Here is an 18449-nt window from a genome sequence, read left to right as displayed (position 1 = left end):
ACTATGGTGAAAGAGACATCAACTGTATCTTTAAATACTGCCCTGGAAAGTGACTCAAATGATTAGATATTTCATATATACATACATATATATATATATAGTGTATACACACATATATTGAATGTACACACATATATGTGTATGTGTGCATCCATATATGTATACATACATATGTTTATTTTTCTTTGCAGCTACTTATTGTATGCTCTGTCTTCATCTCAGCAAAAATGAAAGCTTTTGCCATCAATACAAAATAACACTCTAAAGAAAACCAGTGGCAACCAGGATAGAAATGTTCATTTTCATTAACACATACCCTTTAAGTCTTAAGAATAACTTAATGACATGTGAAATGCTATTATTTATTTTTTACTATTTTTAATCTCCATTGAGAAGTAGTTGTTGAGGTAAAATTGAGAAATAAACAGTGGCGAAACAATTGTTCATCTACAAAGTAAGGATATGTTTGAATAATTGAGATGAACAACCTATGAAATTTCTAGAACAGACAGTTTAAATTGTGAAGAAGCTACTTAAACAACAGATAAATGATTCCCTTGGTGATGAGACACTCTGTGTAGGCTATATAGTCAATTGTTCTTCCTGCTTAGAGTGCCTGTGTTTCAGCCCCAATAGGTTTATCACTGCTTTTCCTGTTTCATACTGTTATACTTTTGAAACTGGACCTAATTGTGGACAACTATAAACAGCTCCTTCATTTTGGATGGCCCATATGCACAAGAGTTCACTCACTAGAACCTTGCTCCTGTTTACTTACATTGCGAGTAGTTTGATTTGGCCATGACAGAACTAGCTTTTGAGAAGTATTTTACACAAAGCTCAATTATGTGACCACTAGATGCTGCTTATGGCCTTGATTAGAGCTGTGCTCTAGGGATTGAACTGTAATATGGACCAGATTTTGAACTCTGATTACTGTACAACTGGGTTACTAAATATGAACAACTGCTATCTCAACATGAGAATAACTTTACAGGAATATCTCTACGGTGGTACTGAAAAGCCCTTGTTAATATGGTTAATGTTGCTGGAGTCTACAGTAGTGAAATTTGCCTATAGGTATGCATGTATATGTATGTTTATACATATGTTTTTATATATGTGTGTGTTTTTATATATGTGTGTGTAAGTGTCTGGGGAAGGATTAGAAGTTGAGTTTTTCTGACTTGAAATCTGGTTGGCTGGTTATTGATTTCATTTCAAAGAGGAACAAAATGACATCACTAGGTTGAAGTCAAAGTACAATGTGTCTAATTGTGGCTGACCAGAATAATATGAACTTGAAAACTCTATCATAGGCTAGGCACAAATAGTCCATAAGAACATTTGGAGTAGAGATAATTCTAAATTTGTGGAACTCATGAGTTTATGTTTATTGTCATTTAAAGTTTGAGTTCCAAGTTCTATACCTCCCTCTATTTCTCTTCCCTTCCCTGAGCTGGTAAGCAACCAGATATAGGTTATACATGTACAATTATGTAAAACATTTCCATATTGGTTAGTTTATACAAGAAGATTAGAATAAAAAAAAATGAAAGAAAGTGAAAAATAGCATGCATCAGTCTGTATTCAAACAATATCAGTTCTTTCTCTGGAGGCAGATAGTTTGCTTCATCATTAGTCTTTTGGGATTGTCTTGGCTCATGTATTGCTGAGAATAGACAAGTCATTCACAATTTTTCTTCGAACAATATTGTTGTTACTGTTTACAATGTTCTCCTGGTTCTGTTCATTTTACTATGCATCAGTTCATGTAAGTCTTTCCAGGTTTTTCTGAAGTCATCCTGCTTGCTATTTTTTATGTAATGTTTCTTTTGAACTACTGCAATTCTGCTTTACTAATAGAACATAGTGACTTCTTTCATGTGGGCACACCATGCTGGATGGTCCTGTGCCAGTATATCCCATGACTCACAATTGATTCTGAAGTTCTTCATAGAGACGTTGAGAGTGTCCTTATTCTCATTGCCATGTGAGCACCTGCCTTGCATGAGTTCTCTGTAAAATAGTCTTTTAGGCAAAAGTACATTTGGCATTTGAACACTGTGGCCAGACCATCAGAGTTGCACTCTTTGCAATAGAGTTTGAATACTTGGCAGTTTAGCTTTTGTAGTGCTAATGCAATATTCACAATGCCTATGGTGGCTATGAATATCTTGGCATAATTCTGAATCATGAAATACAGCAGACTTTCCACATGGAAGACAGAACCAAAACATTTATTCAGTCACCAGAAAGCCAAATCCATCATAATAACAAATGTCTATACACAATAAAAATGCAGAGGACAACACTATCCCCAAGCCTTCCCTCTGCTAGGTTTCCCACAAACCAGCTCCATTAAACAAATCATAAGCAGGCTCCCTTAAACAAAATCACAAACAAGCTCTTTTACTCCCACTAGCCAGTTGCCTGCTTGCCTACATCCTTCCTAGCTCTGACTAGACTCTGACCAATTTATTCTCAGTTCTGCTCTAGATCTGCCTCTTCCGGTTCTACCCATTCAGCAAACTCCTCCCACCACAGGTTCCATGTGACTCAGACTCATGTGACTCATACTTCTATGTGACCTAGGCAGGTCACATGGGCCTATTAATGAATGGGAAATAATCTTCTCATTTAAATTGCCATTACAGCTTCATAAAGTACCTCAGTGTTTGGTACCTTATCTTGCCAAGTAATCGTCAGAATTTTCTTAAGATGATTCAAATGGAATTCAGTTTCCTGGAATGTCACTGATATGCTATCTAGGTTTCATAGGCATACAGCAGTGACGTCAACACATTGGCTCTCTAAATGTTCAATTTGGTAGGGAGTCTAATACCTTTTCTCTCCCACACTTTCCTTTGGAGCCTCCCAGACACTGAGCTAGTTTTGGTCATTCATGTATCAACCTCATCATCTACGTACACATTCCAGGAAAGTATACCACCAATGTAAGTGAACTTATCCACAGTATTCAAATTTTTTTCATTTGCTGTAACCAATAGTTCCACATATGAATGGTGTGGTGCTGGCTGGTGGAGAACCTCTCTTTTCCCGGTGTAAATTGTTAGGTCCAAATTAGCACAAGAAGCAGAGAACTGATCTACTTTGTTGCATCTCAGCTTTAGAGGTAATACTGAGTGCACAATTATATGAAGAAAAATCATGTGCCAACTCTCCACACACTTTAGTCTTAGCTTGCAGCTTTTTCAAGTTAAAGAATTTATCATTAGTGTGGTAGCTGACCTTGGTGCTGTTTTGGTACTCATTGAAGGCATCTGACAACATTGCTGAAAACATCATGTTAAAAAGCATGGGAGAAGCCTACATCCTTGTTTCACTACATTGATGACTGGGAAATCATTGTCCTCTGTCTAGAACTGGGGCAAACATCTGTCATGAATCTGACACATAATACTGAAGAACTTCTCCAGGCACCTAAATTTTGCCACAATTCTCTACAAGCCTTCACAACTGATCAACGAACATTGTATACAGACCTCTGTTCTGCTTGTGACATTTCTCCTGGAGCTGTTGGGCAGCAAACACTATATAAATATATAGATCATTCCCCAGTCCTTTCTGAAGCCAAAATGGTTCATAGGTACATGATCATTTTCCAAATGAAAGATAAGCTTATTAAGGAGTACTCTGGCAAGAATCTTGATAGCAATGACTAAGAGACAGACCCCTTTATGACTGTCACAGGACAATCTATTTCTTTATAGAGATGGACAATGGAGGCACCCTTAAAGTCCTGAGGGATAACCTCCTCTTGCCTTATAACCCAGAAAATTTCATTCTTTGTATAAGCAGTAGACCTCCTTCCTTGTAAATCTCCCACAAAAGCTTTCCCACACAAGAGGAACTGAATGGCATTCAACACTTCTTCAGCTGGAAGTTTGGCTAGAAAGGGATTGACTTCAACCTGAGGTATATGTTCAATGATTTCAGCGTTCACTGAAGATAATCTATTAAGAACACTATGGAAGTGTTCAGCCCACTCTAGGATCATATCCTTATCAATAATCAATATAGTTCCATCAGCACTGAGTAGTTGATGTGCATCATAGGCCCATATGTAGCCTTCAGGACATCATAAAAGTGCTTTGAATTATTGCTATCAACATAAAACTGAATTTTATCTACTTTCTTACTCAGTCAAGAATCTTACATCTCTCTAAGTTGTGCTTGCACTTTAGTTTTGATGGAGTTAAATGCTGCCTTCTTAGAAATGGATGAACTTTTCTGCTGGTAAGCCCTGTGGAGTTCTCACTTTTTGTTTAGTAGCTTCTGAATCATCCCATCATTTTTGTCGAACCAACCTTGATTTTTATAAGTGTTCTTGCCCAGGTGAGTAAATGCAGTGCAGTACACCAAGTCTCTGAAAGTTGCCTATTCCTTTTCTGTTCCACTGTTGCCAACTGTTGGGGCAGCGAGGTGGTGCAGTAGATAGAGTACAAGTCAGGAGGACCTAAGTTCAAATCTCACCTCAGACACTTGATGCTCACTAGCTGTGTGACCTTGGGCAAGTTACTCAACGCCAATTGCCTCATCCTGGGTCATCACCAGTCATCCTGATGAATATCTGGTCACTGGATTCAGATGGCTCTGGAGGAGAAATGAGACTGGTGACCTTTACAGCCCTCCCTTACTCAAAACAAAGTCAAGTGCAAGTCATGTCATCATTTCTCCGATGGCATGGTCTTCTTCGGCAATGAAGGATGAACGCAAAATTGCCAACTGTGTCTTGGCTCAGCTTTCCCTCCAATTTAGCAAAGAATTCTTCCTACTGGGAAAAACTGCCTAATCTGTTGACATCAAGTCTTCTGATAGTCTTGCCTTGGGGCCACTACTTTTGTTGAATGTGAATATTTAGTGTGGAGAGGATAAGTCTATGATCAGTCCAGCACTCTGAGTCACACATCACCTTTATCATTCTCACATCTTGTCTGTCTCTTCTCCTTACAGTGACATAATCTATTAAATACTAATGTTTGCTGCAAGAGCGCATCCATCAAATTTTATTGTGTTCAGGTAAACAGAAGACAATATTGGTGATGAGGTCATGAGATGTATAAGTCTTCAGTAGTAAGTGACCATTGCTATTGCTGTTTCAGACTATTCCTTCCAAAGGCTCTCTGATTTATCTAGTAGTCTGTGCTGAATCTTGCCTTAAAGTCACCCAGAATAATAAGCTTGTCCTTTTTCAGCACATTGATGATAACAGTCCCCAGGTCTTCAAAAATTTTTCTTTGACCCTATCAGGTTTTGTCATGGTGGGAGCATAGGCACTAATGATGGTGGCATGACACTTCTCTGCAAGTGGCAATCACATTTTTGTAAACCTGTTCTTCCCTCCTTTTGGTAGGCATTCGTGCATGTTGACTAGATTGGTTTAGATTGCAAAACCTTTGCCAGCTTCACAGTGCTCCCCTTCCTTGCAGCTGCTCCAGAAGAATGTGTATCCAGCTCCAATTTCAGTAAGCTGATCCTCATCTGTCAAATTACCTAGATTTATCTCAGTATAAAACTTAGGTCCTGTTAGAATTTACCTTGACTTCTAATCTTCTTGTTCATTTGAGGTTTAGTTGCTTATTTGCTTATGGGGACTTTGCCTAGATGAAAGGATATGGAATTGTGCACTGGAACATTTGGAATCTGTACAAGTTCTAGCTTGTCTATTCCCAATCAAAATATTTGTGATTAATAATTACTACAGATGAAAAGTCTAAAATCCTTGGACCACAAGATTGTCTGACTACTTCTTGCCCTGTAGATCTCTTAAGGGTAACTACTGGTCAATTAATTTTAAGCTTGGATGACCAAACTACATATATTAGAAGAGTTAATCTTAGGCATGGCTGCCTATTATAATGTAGTATATGGGGTGGCCCACCTGACAGCCACTTGCTTTGTCTCTTTTGTATTTACTCTTTCCTGATCTTAGATGAATGATATTGAACCAACTTTAACTTTGTTAAAAGGCTGAGAGGACAATTGATTAAAACCCCATTGAAAAGGGTTTTTTCCAAATCTAGATTTGGAAAAATGTTAGAAAAAAGTGCACTTAATATCTAATGTAATGTGTGGTTTAATGACAAGGAATTAAATAACATATGTCAAAATCTTATGACCATAGTGCCAAAGAATGTAAAACAGGCAATTTCAGGAACAGAATGTATTATATAAAGTTTTTTTTTTAAAGAAGTGAACATTTTGCAAGGTTTATTGTATATCAACAAATTTAATTACTTTGTCACCATTAATTAACACACAACTGCTAGTCCAACTCATTATGTATGTGTGTGTGTGTGTGTGTGTGTGTGTGTTTAATGTGTGTGTGTGTTTAATTTAATTTATGGCTTTTTCAATTTCCTTTTCTGTATTTAGGTTATTTAAAATTCCCTATCATTTCTGTCCCTGTGGATATTTCATGTTTTTGTAAATATTCATCCATTTCATTTAAATGACCATTTTAGCATATAATTAGGCAACATAAGTTTCTAATAATTTCCTTTATTTCTTTTTAACTTTATGAATTTTTAATTTTTTAAAAACATTTAATGTTAGCAATTTGTATTTCCCTCTTTTAAAAATTAGATTATGGAACAGTTTGTTTGTTTTATTCATTTGTTTTATTAGGTTAAAAACAGCTCCTGGTTTAATTTATCAACTTCGTGGCTTTTAGCTTTCAATTTTGCTTACATCTTTTTTGATTTTCAGATATGTGTGTTTGTAGACATCTGGGAGTGAATAAGTAGATGGAGAGAGATTGAAGATGAGGAGAGTGATTATAGATGCAATCTGCTGCAGGAGTTGAGACTGAGATCAAAGATATAAGCAAGTATGGGCTCTGATGACATCTATTCATCAGAGGTTAAAGTAAAAGAGACCACAGGGGCTGATGTAAAGAATTTTTGATATATCCAGTAAGAAAGAAGAGGAAGCTCATGGCAAATTTCAATTTTCTCCATAAAGAATGAAACAAAGTACAATACTGAGAGGGTAGGTGACAGATTGGTATAGGAGGCTTAAGGAGAGAAGATCTGGAACAGCATTGTGAGGAAGAAGTATGATAACAAATCATCTATGAGAGAATAAAAGAGTTCTCTTGCTGCTTTTGGGTTCAGTTATGACTATATAACAAAATTTTTAGGTATGAGAAGTTGTTATTTATCTCTAGAGATAAATATTCAATGAGGAATTAGACAAATCATTTTTGCAAGTGTGCATATACCAATGTCATTGAGGATGTATATGATAGAGTACAAATGGAAGAAGTGAGAAGGAGAGATCCTTGGATAATCCCATTTTTGGATGATTGTATTGATTATATCAAGACCTGGTAACATTGCAGTCTCCTAAATGAAATTCGTAATTTCTTGAAACTTTGTCCTAACTATCTACACAGGAAAAACTAAGTATGTGAAGAATATTTATTGTCCATATTATGATATGCATGTAATTAGATGGATCATTTAGGGAGCTTGTTACATATATCTTGGATTGTCACAGCAAGTAGATGATGAGTTGAGCCTAGAGCTGAATAGGAGAAAAAATGTGGGTTGGATTTCATTTTGGAGCTGTTTGAATGAAAATATTCAGAGTTTTGCCTTGAAACAGTTTGCTTAGTTCTCTTTTAGAAATGTCTAACTTTCCCTTTTTCAAGGATAGACATATTTTCTTTGTGCCTGGAAGAAAAGGTTATTTTACTCTCTATCTACTTTTCAGTGGAAGAAATAACAAGTTGAGATCTTTGTCAATAATGCAAAGACAGTTTGGTCTTTCTGTTCACAGTTGAGAATTAGTCTTAGCAGGGTGCCTTACTGAAGATTCTGCAACAGAATTCATCCATGGCACCTCAGGATTTTCAAAGCAAGGACTTGTTATGATGGGATTAAGAAACATCTACACACTTCATTGAGGTCTCACTCATGTGGAACCAGAGTAATTAGGGATCTGGCTTTTGGTAGTATAACATTAATTTTTATCTGTAGAGTACCTGAGATTTCTACAATATGGGATGTGTCAATTAAAAAAAAGGTCAATTTTATATAAGCAAGGCAGTTGATTGTCCTGAAAAAATATAGGATTATCTTACAGAAGCTTTTTTTTTTTTTGCATTTGATTAACTTCTGACTGGCTCTTCTGACCATCACTATTCTGTTGTATTGTCTGTCATTCTTTATCTTCAGGAGAAAAGGAAATTATCTAAATGCCAACAAATGACTTTGAACAAGGGGGTTGGATTAGGTGTTTTAGGAAATTCCTTCTAACTTGTAAATTTCATAACTAAAGAATGACTAAGAGAAATCCCTGTTTGGTGACCTGATTGAATGTTAGAATGTGTATTGTTTAGTCAGCCCATTTACCATGTCTGGATGAAAAGATGTGACCTGTCTTTCTAAAGACTGGGCAGATTTTCTATGACTTTATTCATACAAACTCAAATTTGATAAAAATGGTTTATCTTCAGAATATATTTTCAATTTTTGTAGTACCCCATTGCCAATGAAATCTCACACTTTACCCAGAAAAGGTCAATATAGCTTAAGAAACCTGACTGTAGCCTGACAAAAATCATCTGCAGGCTGCTATTCTGTTTAGCTTTGTGGCTCTGAATGCTGAAGAGGCTGGTGGCTTCTTGCAAATGTAACTTCTGACCTAATCGTTTATTACAAGCACTTAATATGCTCCCTAAAAATCTTGATCAAAATGGAAAGCTATACTACTATTTGTTGGGTGAATATGAAAGGCAGCATTAAAATATGTGTTCAGTTAAACCATGCTTCTACATAATCCTCTTTAACATCATTAAAATTACTTGTTACTTAATACGAATTTATTGAGTTGTATGATGTTCTAGGTGCTGTCTAGAAATGAAGTGATTAATTGCAAAATGATAAAGTAGAATGTGGCCCAATACTCTAGAATACTTTCTCATCTACTTAATATTTCATCACTTATGATCTGAATTATATTATTATATTATTTAAGAGCTATAGAAAGCATGTACAGCTACATGCACATATATGTGCACATAGATATGTATGTCTACGCACACACATGTATATATATGTGTGTATATATATATATACGTATATATATTCATTTTTTGTTATTCAGTCATTTTAGTCACGTCCAACTCTTCATAATCCCATTTGGGGTTTTCTTGGGGAAGATAGTGGAATGGTTTGCCATTTCCTTCTCAGGCTCATTTTCAAGATGAGGAAACTGAGGCAGGCAGAGTTTAGTGATGTACATGTACATGTGCATATATACATGTGTTTATGTATATATATATGTTATAGGCTGTTTTCATCATAATAACGTGGTTTCTCATGGCTTCCATATTTATCTAACCACAACCAAAGGTAAACAGGCAATTAGCCTGTCTCACACAAGGCTTGATCTGTCTTTTTGCAAATGGGACCATCCTTGAAAATGACCCTTAAAAGATATGTTTGTACTCAGACATTGCAGATTGAAAAAAAATTAGCTCGAGGAAGCATCCTAGTATAGTGAAAAGTACTTTGAACTAGGAGTCAGGAGGCTTGAGTTCTAGTACTGGCTGTCAGTTGTCTACTACTGTAGGCAGTGGTGACTGAATTTTTTTCTGGAATATAGTAGCCTGGGTGGGCCCTGAGGTGTTTGACTAAACAACTAAGATTGATGTGAATAACCTTGCTCACCTGCCCTTGTGGGAATTATTGTAATATTAATGATAATAATAGCTTACATCAATGCAGTGCTTTAAAGTTCATGAAGCTCTTTATATATATTAGCCCATGTAATTCTCATGATAATTCTGTGAGGTAGGTGATATTTTAGCACAGTACTTGTGTTATGCAGTAGGCACTATAGAAATGCTTATTCCTTTATCCTATTACTTTCCCCCAAAACCCTCATTTTAGAGAGGGGGAAGCTGAAATTCAGAAAGCTTATATGACTGACTAGTCTCTGCTAATACACAGCTGTATTAGCTGTATTCATCCTTTGTTGCTGAAGAAGACCACACCATCAGAGAAGTAATGACGACTTGCACTTGACTTTGTTTTGAGTGAGGGAGGGCTGTGCAGGTCAACAGCCTCACTTCTCCTCCAGAGCCATCTGAATCCAGTGACCAGATATTCATCAGGATAACTGGAGATGACCCAGGATGAGGCAATTGGGGTTAAGTGAGTTGCCCAAGGTCACACAGCTAGTGAGTGTCAAGGGTCTGAGGGGAGATTTGAACTCAGATCCTCCTGACTCCTGCACTGATGCTCTAGCCACTGCAACACCTCGCTGCTCCCCCCCCCCCCATAATGCAATAACAATTACAATAAAGTACCATGGAAACATAGATTAAAAATTAATTGGAAATTAAATAATCCTAAAGAATGAGTGAGTCAGAGAATAAATCATAGAAACAATAAATGATTTCATTAAAGATAATGATCCAAGCTTTTGGGACAAGAACTCAGTATTTGACAAAAATTGCTGGGAAAACTGGAAAATACTTTGGCAGAAACTGGGTATAGACTAACATCTCACACTGTATACCAAGATAAGGTCAAAATAGGTACATAAAGAGTACTACCACAGGCAAGTTAGGGGAGCATGGAATAGTTCACATAGTAACAGTAATACTGATGATCAACTGTGAATGACTTAGCTATTCTCAAGAATACAATGATCCAAGACAATTCCTAAGAACCTGTGATAAAAATACTATCCACCTCCAGAGAAAGAACTGATGGAGGTCTGAATACAGATCAAAGCATACTTTTTAAAGCTTTTTTTTGTAGGGGGAGAGGAGGTCTCTTTTCTTTTACAACATAACTAATATGAAAATGTGTTTTCCATGATTGTGCATGTATAATCTATATCAAATTACTTTCCTTCTCAATGAAGTAGAAAATTTGGAACTCACAATTAGAAAATGAATGTTGTTTCTTTTTCTATGTAATTGGAAAAAATAAAATAATAAAAAAGGAAAAAAATAGAGGGAGCCTCTGACACAAGGATTGTATGCAAAATGCTGGGATTAGAGGAGGTTGTTCTTTTCCAGCTCTAAATCTGTGTCAAAAAGGTCAGGCCTTACACAACTGCAATATTCTATAAAGTTTGAAACATGCAGATAGAATATGGTACTATATTTATGACTCCACACATTCTTTTCTTTACTGAAAAAATGAACCCCCTTTTTCTTTTCTTGGTCTTTTGGTACCTCCTTATCTTTCCTTTCCTTTCCTTTTTTTTTGTTTCCCTATGTAAATTTATTTGTGAACAGAATTAAATCACAAATAGCAAGTATAAATGCATTTGTTAGCACCTGGTACCATTGTTCTAAGAGATATTCTTTTTTTGCCCATGATTGCCAACCTTCTCCAAACTAAATATAACACAATTGAATTGCCACTTAAAAAAGAGAAGACCCACAAAATGTGTATGTGTTGGTTTTATAATCAGGGCACAATTAATTAACCTGGGTTTTGAAACTTCCTCCAATGAGAATTCTCATTTTTTTTCCTCTGTGTGTGTGTGTGTGTGTGTGTGTGTGTGTGCATATGTATATAGGTTTACAGTAAAAGTGATAGGTAATTATTTTTCTCCAACATGCCTTCCCATTAGATTAAATGTATATTCTGGGTCTGGGCCTGAGTCTGAGCTGTTATTTAAATTTTTTTCAGCAGTTTTCATGTGGTGCATTTTCTCATTATTTAAAAATATGGACTTCTTTTCATGGGGGTAAAAATAACTCTGGGCTTCCTTGCCTTTCTAAAAGAATTATTATTAGCTTGGCATATTTAGTTGGATGCTTTTGTCGTATCTTATTGACTGCCATTTCTTATTTGTCTTTTCTACATTAGAGCTCTTTAGAAAGTGGAGGACTATGCTGGAGTCTAAGCTCTCAGAGCAAAATCATAGGTCATGGTTGGTGTATTTAATGAATTTATTTGGAGAAGCTTTGTGCAGTTAAATTAAGGCAGATTTTCGGGTTATTACATAAAGAATTTAGAAGATTTTTTAAAAAGTATGTTTAAGAAGTCTTAAATGAGCTGCTGCTTTACAATATACACAGTTAGGTTTTTTTTTCCCTTCCTGCGGAACAAACTGACACTTTCTTCACCAACACCTTTCACCTTATAGCTTGGAAGTATTCTGTGCCCCAAACCCAGGAGCTGGCAAGTCGGTGCTTACATTGTGGTGGAGTGCCAAACTGAGAGCCACAGGGAAAGGAAGCCAGAGAAATAGGAGAAAGAAGTCTTTGATATGACACTTTCTGGCAGTCTTACCTAGGGTGGGGTAAGGGCAAGGACTCAGAGGGGAAGCAAAATAATCCAGTTCATTTCAATTCGATCAAATTAAATTCTGCAAGCATCTATCATGCACCAGGCACTCCAACAGGCCCTGGAGGACACAAAGACAAAAGGAAAGCCGTTTGTATCTATATATGTAAGGTGTGATGACGTGGCTCTTCATGGTATAGTGACTCACACTGCTTTCTCTGGCCTGGCTCAATTCAACCTGCTTTCACAGTGGCATGCCAAGTTACACTTAAAATATCTTAGTAGTACCTAGGGATAACTCTGTTGAAGAGGTATGCACTTTCCTTATTTATCATTTTTGCTACTTTCGTTTATGTAAAACCAGTTACTCCCAATAATGACACAACCATTTGCTTAGCAATTAGGCAAAAATAAATTACAATAACAATATTAGAGGTATTCCCATATTAAATCAAATATAGGAATAATAAATACCTGACAATTCACACACAAACCTGGATGACACTGTCCCATCAACGTACTTATTATCTGTGGAGGAAAGTGGGTACACTTATAGAAAACTGACAAGGAGGTTAAGAATGAAGAAAACCCTACTGCTTCATTCCTGTTTTCTGGTAGTTGGACCTTGAGCATCTCAGTTTTCTCATCTACAAAATGTTTTCTAAGGTTCTTTTTGGTTCTAATTCCTATGAGGGAAAAAATGTAATATTAAAGCTTTCTTAAGAATAACACATTTTTATCCACCTCTGCAGAGAGACTAAGGCCAAAGGGAAAGAAAGAAATTCTAGCATTGTAAACTTTTATGTCCTCTATCTCAGGGATTGTCCATTTTCTTGATGAACATGGCATACATGTTGAGCAAATGCTTCTATTGTTAAACTGAGTTGATCCACACTGTGTTAGATTATCATCTGGAAAATGGACAAATGCTATAATTATGGGCTTGATTTATTATTTTGTGGATTCTCTAAACTTAGGAAAGTGATGAGGGAAATATTAATAATGCAATTTAAGTTTAAAAGTGTGCGATGTGCATTTTTTTGAGTCAGTTGCTAAATCTTTACCAGTGTGTTATCAGTTTCAATCATTTTTAATGAAAGTTATAATGGTAATAAATAATAGAGAACTGGGATATGAACCAAGGACTTCTGAGTCTAAGTTCAATATTCTTCCCACTGCATTCCTTCTTAAAAATTCCAAAATACCAGACTTGCCCACACTGAATTTGGTCATGAAAGTTTGCAATCAAATACAAATGACTGTTGGACTGTATTATTTGTTGCTCCTTGCTATACTTCAAGGACATGCCATTTTATTGTTGTGGCTGCTCCAAATCATTAGCGTGGATTGGAAGATCTCTACCCCTTAGTGCTTAGTTTTAGGAGTTTCTGTGGACCAAACAATTTTCACTGGGAGGTCAGCTTTCTGGTAAGGAGCCTGTCTGAATTCACCTCATCTTTAGGTTGATCCTCTTATAATAGACATACAGACATGTTTGCTCATCATGAAAGGAGTCAGAGTTTGAATTCCACTGGCACAATCTTAGAGAACCCAGAGCTACCATGGTGAAGAGTAACACTTCAGTGGAGGCACCTATTGCCTAGTGATTGTGTATTCATGATCCAATTATCTTCCATATTTGCAAATAAAAAAGTAGGAGTGTGTGTGTGTGTGTGTGTGTGTGTGTGTGTGTGTGTGTTGATTTCATTGGTATAAGGAATCTACCAGGAGGAGTTTTTATAGGGTGTAAAGCATTTTACATATATTATCTTATTTTGATCTTCACAAAAATCCTGGGTTGTATATGTATATGTTATTGCTATGTATAGGTTATTATTATCATCCCCATTGTACAGATGAGGAAACTAAGCCTGAAAGAGATTAAATGACTTGTCCACAGTTACACAGCTAGTAAATATCTAAGGTAATATTCAAACTCAGGACTCCAAGTCCAACACTGTCATCTAGGATGGCTACTTAGTTACTTACAGGTGATGAGAGAAACCAATGAAGATAAACAACCTTCTCTGCAATTTATAATCTTAGACTGTTCCTTTGGGACCCCAATGGTTACACAGTGCTTAAATCCAGGTTCCTCTTTCTAAGGCAGCTAGGTGGCACAATGGAGAGAGTGCGGGGCTTGGAGTCAGGAAGACCCAAGTTCGAATCCTCCCTGAGACATTTACTAGCTTTGTGTCCCTGATTAAGCTACTAAACCTGTCTGCTTGAGTTGCCTCAACTCAAAAATGGGGATAATAAAGAACCTACCTCCCAGGGTTGTTGTGGGGATCAAATGAAATGATATTTGTAAAGTGCTTATCACAGTGTCTGACACATAAAAGAGCCTTAATAAATGCTTGTTCCTTTCACTTCTTTCCCTTCTGGCCACTGTTCTAGGCTGCCTCTCAATTGAAAGGTTACCACATTTATAGTCACAAGATTCTCTCAACTATTTGTGTCCAGCAAAATTAACTAGGGATGAGTAGTCTATTAGTGTATTAGAGATGAACAATATTTACATATGTCAGATCATTGAGACAGTCTTGTATTTCCTGATAGGACAAGAAAAAAAGGTAGAACTGCATTTACAGAAATGATTAATATTCAAAAGACTCAGGCAAGAGAAGAATCCAACTTAAGTGGTGTGAAAACATTTTTCAATTAAAAATTAATAATAAATGGACAAATAATAGTATCATAAAAAGAACCTTTGATGTGGAAGTTGGAGCCCTGTATTTGAATCTTGGCCCAGTTATCTATTTTGTTCATATCTAAGCATGTATATAATGCCTCTTTCTATAGAATGGAACTTTGTTGAGGGCAGGAATTGATTTATGTATGTACTTTACTACAATATCTAGCACCTTGCCTACCACATATAAGTGCTTAAAAATGCTTATTAATTAATTGACTTTTTCATTACTATCTTGGGGCAGCTAGGTGGTTCAGTGGATAGAACACCAGTGCAGGAATCAGGAGGACCTGAGTTCAAATCTCACCTCAGACACTTGACACTCACTAGCTGTGTGACCTTGGGCAACTCACTTAATCCCAGTTGTCTCTCCTGGGTCATCATCAGTCATCCTGATGAATATCTGGTCACTGGATTCAGATGGCTCTGGAGAAGAAGTGAGGCTGTTGACCTGCACAGCCCTCCCTCACTCAAAACAAAGTCAAGTGCAAGTCATGTCATTATTTCTCTGATGGCATGGTCTTCTTCGGCAATGAAGGATGAGCACACACATTACTATCTACTGGTAGTTGGACTTTAGGAAGTCTTAGGGTCTCAGTTTTCTCATCTATAAAATGTTCTTTAAAGTTCTTTTCAGTCTAAGCCCTATGAGGAAAAAAATGTAATATTAAAACTTTCTTAAGATTAGCACACTCTTACGAACCTCCTCAAGGGAGCCTAAGGCCAAAGGGAAAGTATGCAAATACCTGGGGTCCTGTTTTAAATAGGCCTTTAAAGCCTCTCGATTAAATGGAATATGTTGTAACATGACCTCTCTGTAACACCTCAAATTTCTCTTACCCTCCTTGACATTTTTGGAGTTTTGTTTTTGCACTCTCTGTATCTCATGTGTTCTCAGGAGAGAACCCTTACTATTCCAGTAAACCAGGATGCCAACAATGAGTCCTGTATGCATCACGCAATTTTCTCAAATTTCATTTTCACAAAAACTGCCGGATGACATTTCCTTAGCCCGATCTACTGTCCACACCTCTGGGAAATGTGGGCAGAGGGCAAGAGAAAATGAAGGCAAGTTCAGGCCCACCACAAAAAGGGCATCCTTCATTTCAATAGGCACTTTATGCCCATTCAAAAAGGAGTACTTTGAAAGCTTTTTCTTGTGGAACAATGCTTCAACTCAATGCCATGTGAAACTTTGCTGTGCAGGGAGAGGAGGAAAGACTAGATTCAGCTAAATGAAACTAGACTAAGCCTGTAGTTACCCCAATATTGGCCCTGAAAAAGATCTTGGATGAAATGTATTTGAGGCCAACTCAAAAAAAAAAAAAATCCTCACACTCCATCAGCATTTTGTAGTCATTGGATCCTTTTGTAGTGTTTTTCAACCAGACAGACACCCCAACACATTTTCACATGTGTGTGTTTGTATGTATGAACAGTTATTCATTAAATATCTGGACTGAATATTCAGAGAGCAGCAAAGTTCTGGATTTTCTCTCATGGATGCTAAAATTGACTTTACAACTAATATCCCATTTTATTCCCATTATTGGTCATTGGAATTTGTGGAATGTGTCTCTGTTATGGAGAAAATTGCTCCTCTTTGTTACAAGTGAGGAAAGTGTAAGGGAAATAAATACATTAGCTTTTGGAGTTATAAAAATGTAAGGAGGTGAGAGAAATGCATCCTGTTATTATGGCTTAAGGGACACTTTTGGGACAATGTGCCTTCCAATTTCAGGAGATATTATTACCCTCAGGCTATCAGCCTGAGGTGGGAAACAGGATCCAGATTGACAGGCAAGAGTTCATGTTTAATTTGCTCCATAAATGTATATTTATATAACACTTCATTTACCTGGCATTGTGGAGGAATGAGGTATTTAACCCAACCGAATTTTCCAGATAAGCTTATCCCTTTCTGCACCCAAAACTTATTTAATTTTAATTGTTATGGATGAAAATTTTTGTAAAATGTATCACACTCCTTACAGCTTACTACTTTGCTTATGAAGTATACTAAAAGCAAATTAAACCTTTCTTGATGATTTAAGATCCTTCTTATTTTATAGTGAAACAGATCAGAGATCTATTTAATGTTGATACTTTCTTCATATTGATAGCTTCCTCCAATGATGCAGATGGACCTGGACATCCTGTGTAGTTTTTATTCAGATCCATCCAGAAGTTCGAGATGGGGGCTCTACCAGCATGTGCTGGAGACCTTTCTCACTTTCTCCCTATGTTGCAAAGATGCCAATGGAGCACATTGGCTATCCTGTCCACCCGTTATCCCTTGTTATTGATTTGTGACGAGTCTGTCTTCTCTTACTATCATATAATTCTGTGATGGTGTTTTTGATACTTGGTTTGATTTAATTTGATTTTTTTAGTTTCTCATGATTGTATGTTATATCCTCACCAGGTTAGGCATGTGCATGTTTATTTTCATTATACACAATTCCATAGCCCTCCATGTGAACCACATTTTTAGTTCTTTCTCAGGAACTGGTATTCCATGTCACATTGCTGTATGTAACAGTGGTAGAGAAAGGGAAGGGAACAAGCATTTTATTAAATACCTACTCTATGCCAGACACTGTGCCAAGAACTTTTCAAATATCAGATTTGGTAGAATGTTAGTAAAAGATGGGTCTTCATTTTCACAGGAAGCTTGGGGACACTACATGACCTTTGAAATTTGTCTAACTCAATCTAACCTACTCACCTCCTCTTGGCCTGATTCATTGTCCCTTTGTACCATTTGTCTCAGTTATACACATTACTGGACAGACTCTAGAGCTTGCGTGTCCAAATGCAAACTGAAATCTAGGCAATAGACATTGGTTTCCCATTTGGCTTTTACCATGTGCATGTTGTAATTATTTAGTTGTTTCAGTCATGTCTGACTCTTTGTGACCCTATTTGGGGTTTTCTTGGCAAAGACACTGGAATGGTTTGCCATTTTCTTTTCTAGCTCATTTTACAGATGAGGAAACTGAGATGAATGGGGTTGAGTGACTTACCTAGGCTTACACAGCTAGTATCTGAGGCCACACTTGAATTCAGGTCTTCTTGACTTCCTGGGTGTTTTATTCACTGTGCCACCTATCTATGGATGAACAGGCTAAATTTTTTGGATGTTATGGATCTCTTCTGGAAGGTTTTATAATAGCTTGGGTCTTGATGCAATCAACACAGCATCATCTATTAAGAGGAAAATTTTGAAGACCTCTCAATCCACAGAGAATTCCTCTTTGATCTAAACTCTGCACTGCATTTCCTCCATCACAGTGACAAATCCCTTTGGGGAGCAAACATCTTCCTGGCTTATGCCTTGTCTGATGTTTATTGTTACAGAAGGATTTTAAAAAGTTAATTATTTTATTATGACTTCCAAGAAATCTTGAATGAGTTTTACTGTATAAAGGGAAGACTGTTGGAAGCAGCTTGGTGGTTCAGTGGCTAGAGTG

General features: G+C 36.8%; 1 long non-coding RNA gene across 1 annotated transcript in view; it reads left to right on the top strand.

The window, feature by feature from the left end:
* LOC140496837 (uncharacterized) overlaps positions 1 to 18449 on the top strand; it is a 31059-nt gene that overhangs the window by 7665 nt on the left and 4945 nt on the right. The gene's annotated exons all lie outside the window — the stretch shown is intronic.

This window comes from Notamacropus eugenii, chromosome 3, assembly GCF_028372415.1.
Source record: "Notamacropus eugenii isolate mMacEug1 chromosome 3, mMacEug1.pri_v2, whole genome shotgun sequence".
In the NCBI taxonomy this organism is placed as follows: domain Eukaryota; kingdom Metazoa; phylum Chordata; class Mammalia; order Diprotodontia; family Macropodidae; genus Notamacropus; species Notamacropus eugenii.
This window is presented reverse-complemented; position numbering and strand designations above follow the sequence as displayed.